This window comes from Perca fluviatilis, chromosome 23 (assembly GCF_010015445.1).
Source record: "Perca fluviatilis chromosome 23, GENO_Pfluv_1.0, whole genome shotgun sequence".
NCBI lineage: Eukaryota > Metazoa > Chordata > Actinopteri > Perciformes > Percidae > Perca > Perca fluviatilis.
The window spans coordinates 20,242,129-20,248,987 of record NC_053134.1 but is presented as its reverse complement, the minus strand read 5'-3'; the positions used below and the strand labels follow the sequence as shown (position 1 = coordinate 20,248,987).

The 6,859-nt window shown below is 41.6% G+C and overlaps 1 protein-coding gene across 1 annotated transcript in view; it reads right to left on the bottom strand.

Moving 5' to 3' along the window:
* Positions 1–6,859, bottom strand: part of plxnc1 (plexin C1) — a 47,642-nt gene that overhangs the window by 11,441 nt on the left and 29,342 nt on the right. The window lies entirely within an intron of this gene.

Genomic DNA, 6,859 nt, shown 5'->3' with positions numbered 1-6,859 from the left:
CGCGGGCCGACGATCATCCATATCGAATCATCGAACGCATCGAATCATGGAACAGCATATCCTCGTCGAACAAAATAGCCGAAAACCATAGCATAACGAACTACGGAATCAAAACGTGACAGCATGTCCGAACGAATGATCAGCGCCACAGCATAGCGTCCAAACACAATCAAAAAAAGCATAGCATACGTCCATAGACGTCGAAAACCATAGCATGGTCAACGAAGCCTGGATCAGCGCCATAGCATAGTACTAATCATGGGAACGCCTGGCTCAGCATAGCATAAGCCGATCAGCCCATAGCATCGAATCGGCTGGAATAAAAGCCCATAGCATAGATGTCGAAAAATCATCGTGCCCAGACAGCGCCGCCCAGCGGATAAAGCCAATAGTACGCCCGCGCTAGCATAGCATGTTGAATCAAGGAATCGTGCCCACAGCATAGTACGTGAAAAGGATGCGCCATAGCATAGCACGTTGAATCAAGCGGAACAAAAGCTCGATAGCATAGTATCGTTGAATCAAAGGATCCGTGCCATAGCATAGTGGCGTCAAAACGTGATAAAAACCACTGGCGCATGTCGAAAGCGCCCATGACCGTCGCAATCAATCAGACAGTACGTCGAATCAAGGAACAAAAACCACAGTATCAGTACGTCGAAAAAAGCGATAAAACCCACAGGCATGTTGAATCACAGGATCAGCATAGTACCGGTGTGATAAAAAGCCACAGTAATAACGAAAAGCGATAAAACCAGCGGCATAGTACGTCCAAAAGCGATGCCCAATAGCATAGCATGTTGAACAGCGACAAACCGCTTAGCATAGTATCGCTCGACAAAAACGCATAGCATAAATCGGCCGGGAATCAAAGCATAGCATTGAACAAAGGATTAAAAACAGTATGCAACGTTGATAAAAAAAACGAGGAAAGCATACAGCGCAATCGAAGAAGGAACAAAAGCCCATAGCATAGCACGTCCCATCGGCTGGAACAAAAAGCCACAAGCATAGCATGCTCGAAAGCCACAGCATAGCATGTCCACCAAAGTGACAGCGCCACAGCATGCCCAACAAAGTGACAAAAGCCACAGGCCGCCCCATCAAAGTGACAAAAAGCCCACAGCATGTTGACAAAACCATAGCATCAAACATGGAACGCCCCAGAAGACAGGTGCCATAGCATATCATGGAATAGCAATCGAATCATGGAATCAAAAGCCCCAAGGACAGCCACAGACCAACCACACACACACACAAGGACAAGGAGGAGGACACACAACCACAGACACCACAAGGACACACACACAACAACCCACAGCACACACAAGGACACAGGACAGGAGGAAATGGAGGAGGACAAGGACCAAGGACAGGAAAACAAAATGGACACAACCACAGGAAACCAGAGGCCGAAAAGATAAACCCATAGTGAGAGAAAGAGTGGAAAAGAAGAAATATAAAAGAGAAGGAGGAAGGAGAGGAAATGGATGGAGGAATGGACAGTGGAAACATAGTAGGAAATGGAAGAATAGTGGATAAAGAAATGGAATGGAATATGGAATGGAGGTTGACAGGAATGGAGCTACTGCCGAATCATGGAACAAGTGCCCCACAGCATTACGCCTGAACAAAGGACAAAAGCCCATATGACAGTTGGCCTGACAAAAGCCCACAGGCAGCCCAATCACGGAACAAAAAAAACCACAGTGACAGCATGGCCCAAAAAGTGACAAGTGCCTAATAGCATAGCATGTTTGAATCAAAGTGATCAAAAAAGCCCCACACGCCCACACACGCCCGACCATGGGAATCACAGTGCCATGACAAAGGCCCACATGGAATCAAGGACCAAGGAGGAGACAGACACCGACCAAGGAGACAGGAGACAACCGACTGACCACCGACCGACCACACAGACACAGACACACATGGAGACAAGGACACAGTGGAACACACACACAACAGACAGGACCCGACACCGACAAGGACAGACACCACAGACATGGACCACAGACAGACAGAGAACATGGAGACACATGGAATGACACCACAACCGGACCAACACAGGAATGCAGGAGACACCAACACAGTGAGACCACACAGACAACCACACATGGACAGGAGGAGGAACAGGAGGAAAAAAGTGGAGGAAAGAATATGGAATGGAGACACCACACAAGGATGGAGGAAAACCATAGAAGGAAACATAAATGGAAGGATAAATATAAAGATAAATATGGAATGGAGAAAAGGATGGGAAATATGGAATAAAGGGAGAATGGACAGTGGAATGGAGAAAAGAAATGGACAGGAGAGAAGGAAGGAGGAATGGATGGGAAGAGGAATGGAATGGAAATGGAATGGAAGAGACAACGAATCATGGAACAAAACCATATGATCAAAACCACAGCATAGCATTCCATCGACAGCGGATCAAAACCAGCGACAGTACGCCAGCGACAAAAACCGGTATTAGCATAAAAAGCGGATAAAGCCACAGCATAGCGTTGAATCAGCGGATAAAGCAGTATCCAATCAATGGAATCAAAAACCAATACGTCACCATAGTACGCTTCCAAAAAGTGATAAAAAGCCACGGTAATATGGAATAAAAGCCGTGACATTATTGAATTAACGAACAAAAAAGCCTGGCATATCGAATACGGAAATCAAAACAGCGATATATCCGGCAAAAAAGATAAAAAGCCATAGTATAGCGCATGCCAAAAGCGGATAGCGCCCATAATTATAAGTACTGGCCGAATATGGGAACAAAAAGCCATAGTACAGTCCGCCAAAAGCGATAAAAAAGCCCATATGGATAGTATGTTGATAAAAGCATAGTATAGCAATCGAATACAACGTGCCTATAGTACGTATCGTAAAAGTGGATAAAAAAAAAAGCCATGGTATTAGTACGCCCATCAAAGGATAAAAGCCCATGAAGTATAGTATAACGACATAGGAAAAAAAAACATACAGTACGTCAAAAAAGCGATAAAAAGCATAGTATAATCGGGTGCCTTTAGCGTAGTATGTTAAAATTGCTGGAACTGGGGTGCGCCATAGTATAGCATGTCGAAAAAGCCGTGAGCAATAGTTTGTCAAATAAAGTGATTAAAACCATAGCACAGCATGTCCCATTGCTGGAATCTGGCAAGCAATAGAGGCATCGTGAAAAGTGATAAAAAAGCCATAGTATAGTATGCGTGAAAAAGTGATAAAAAGCCATAGCATAGTATGTCGAAAAAGCATAGTACGCTGAATATGGGAATAAAAAGCCATAGTATCGAAGCGGATAAAAGCCCATAATAAGCATATCTAAAAGCCATAGCATAGTAGCGCCGAATAAGGAATTGCGCCATAGTATAGTACGTCGAAAAGCGGGATAAAAAGCCATAGCATGGCATGTCGAATCAAGGAACAAAAAGCTTGGCAGTATAGTACGTCGACAAAGTGGATCGTGCTCAATAGCATAGCATGTCAAAAATCGTGACAAAAGGCCATAACATGGTATGGTCGAAAGCCTTGCTTAGCGGCAGGATGCCCCGAAAAATCCAATAAAAAGCCCATAGCATAGGATGTCGAAAATCCATAAAACCATAGCATAGCATGTCAAAAAGTGGATAAAACCCATAGCAGAGCATGTTTGAGCACAGTGGATTGCGCCATAGTATAGCATGCCCAAAAAAGTAATCAAAAAGCCCATTAGTATCGAAAAAAGTGATAAAGCCATAGTATCAACGCGATAAAAGCCCATAGGCATAACCCGACATGACTGGTGCTACACAGTATACGTCCCATCAGCGATTAAAGCGCCCATAGCACAGGCAGCCCGAATCAAGGGAACGCGCCACAGCATACCCAAAAGTGATAAAGCCACAGCATGCATACCCATCAGTGATAAAACCCCACAGCAGAATCACGGAATCAAAAACAGCACATGTCCAACTACGGAATAAAAAAGCCACAGTGATAGTATGGTATGTTGAATAAAGTGATCATAGTGCCCCACAGCCAGACGGTGATAATGTCAATCACAGGAGAAAATAAGAAGCGAATATATTCAAAAAGCCCACAGCATAATAGACCATGGTCAAAAAGTGATAAAAGCTACAGTATAGTATAGTCAAAGGAAACTGATAAAAAGCCATAGTATAGTATGGCTGAATAAAAGGTCAAAAGCCCATATAAAGTCTGACCACAGAAAGGACAGTGTATACACACACAACATGAGAAAGAGATACACACCACCAAAAAAGGAGCCATAGTTTAGGTGTTTAAAAGTGACACAGGAAAGGAAAAGGACAAAATAAAGACGTCAATATGAGTAAGAGGAAAAGACATGGTTAGAAGTATGTAAAAGGAAGGATAAAAAGATAAGAGTATAAAAGTGGATAATGCATAGATGATATGTTGAAAAGGGAAAAGCGAAGTTGGTATATGTAAAAAGGATAAAGCATAGTATGTCAATAAGTGAGAAACAGAGGGGAATATAAAAGAGATGAAAGTGTGGTGTGTCAAAGAGAGTATGGATATGGAAGAGTGGAGGTATGGTCGACATGAGGAATGAAAAGGCTACCGGAATAAAAAAGCCACAGTATAGTATGTCAAAAAAAGTGATAAAAAAGCCACAGTATAGTATGTCAAAAAAAGTGATTGAAAAGCCATAGTATACAGTGCCTTGCGAAAGTATTCGGCCCCCTTGAACTTTTCGACCTTTTGCCACATTTCAGGCTTCAAACATAAAGATATAAAACTGTAATTTTTTGTGAAGAATCAACAACAAGTGGGTCCCAATTATGAAGTGGAACGAAATTCATTGGATATTTCGAACTTTTTTAACAAATAAAAAACTGAAAAATTGGACGTGCAAAATTATTCAGCCCCTTTACTTTCAGTGCAGCAAACTCTCTCCAGAAGTTCAGTGAGGATCTCTGAATGATCCAAGGTTGACCTAAATGACTAATGATGATAAATAGAATCCACCTGTGTGTAATCAAGTCTCCGTATAAATGCACCTGCTCTGTGATAGTCTCAGAGGTCCGTTTAAAGCGCAGAAAGCATCATGAAGAACAAGGAACACACCAGGCTGGTCCGTGATACTGTTGTGGAGAAGTTTAAAGCCGGATTTTGATACAAAAATATTTCCCAAGCTTTAAACATCCCAAGGAGCACTGTGCAAGCGATAATATTGAAATGGAAGGAGTATCAGACCACTGCAAATCTACGAAGACCCGGCCGTCCCTCTAAACATTCAGCTCGTACAAGGAGTAGACTGATCAGAGATGCAGCCAAGAGGCCCATGATCACTCTGGATGAACTGCAGAGATCTACAGCTGAGGTGGGAGACTCTGTCCATAGGACAACAATCAGTCGTATACTGCACAAATCTGGCCTTTATGGAAGAGTGGCAAGAAGAAAGCCATTTCTTAAAGATATCCATAAAAAGTGTCGTTTAAAGTTTGCCACAAGCCACCTGGGAGACACACCAAACATGTGGAAGAAGGTGCTCTGGTCAGATGAAACCAAAATCAAACTTTTTGGCAACAATGCAAAACGTTATGTTTGGCGTAAAAGCAACACAGCTCATCACTCCTGAACACACCATCCCCACTCGTCAAACATGGTGTTGGCAGCATCATGGTTTGGGCCTGCTTTTCTTCAGCAGGGACAGGGAAGATGGTTAAAATTGATGGGAAGATAGATGGAGCCAAATACAGGACCATTCTGGAAGAAAACCTGATGGAGTCTGCAAAAGACCTGAGACTGGGATGGAGATTTGTCTTCCAACAAGACAATGATCCAGAACATAAAGCAAAATCTACAATTAAATGGTTCACAAATAAACATATCCAGGTGTTAGAATGGCCAAGTCAAAGTCCAGACCTGAATCCAATCGAGAATCTGTGGAAAGAACTGAAAACTGCTGTTCACAAACGCTCTCCATCCAACCTCACTGAGCTCGAGCTGTTTTGCAAGGAGGAATGGGCAAAAATGTCAGTCTCGATGTGCAAAACTGATAGAGACATACCCCAAGCGTACTTTACAGCTGTAATCGCAGCAAAAGGTGGCGCTACAAAGTATTAACTTAAGGGGGCTGAATAATTTTGCACGCCCAATTTTTCAGTTTTTTATTTGTTAAAAAGTTTGAAATATCCAATAAATTTCGTTCCACTTCATGATTGTGTCCCACTTGTTGTTGATTCTTCACAAAAAATTACAGTTTTATATCTCTATGTTTGAAGCCTGAAATGTGGCAAAAGGTCGAAAAGTTCAAGGGGGCCGAATACTTTCGCAAGGCACTGTAGTATGTCGAAAAAAGCCATAGTATAGTATGTCGAATAAGGGAATAAAAAAGCCATAGTATATTATGTCGAAAAAAGCCATAGTATAGTATGTCGAATAAGGGAATAAAAAAGCCATAGTATAGTATGTCGAATAAGGGAATAAAAAAAGCCATAGTATAGTATGCCGAAAAAAGCCATAGTATAGTATGTCGAATGAAGTGATAAAAAAAGTCATATTATAGTATGTTGAATAAGGGAATAAAAAAGCCATAGTATAGTATGTTGAAAAAGTGGATAAAAAGTCATAGCATAGTATGATAAAAAAGTGATAAAAAACCATAGCCTAGTATGACTAAAAAAAAAGTGATAAAAAGCCATAGCATAGTATGACGAAAAAGACAAAAAAACCATAGTTTAGTATGTCGAAAAAAGTCACAGTACAGTACTCCATAAAGAAGTCATAGTATAGTGTAATAAAAAGCCATAGTATAATATGGAAAAAAAAGGGATAAAAAAGCCATAGTATAGTATGTCGAAAAAAGCCATAGTGTAATAAGTTGAAAAAA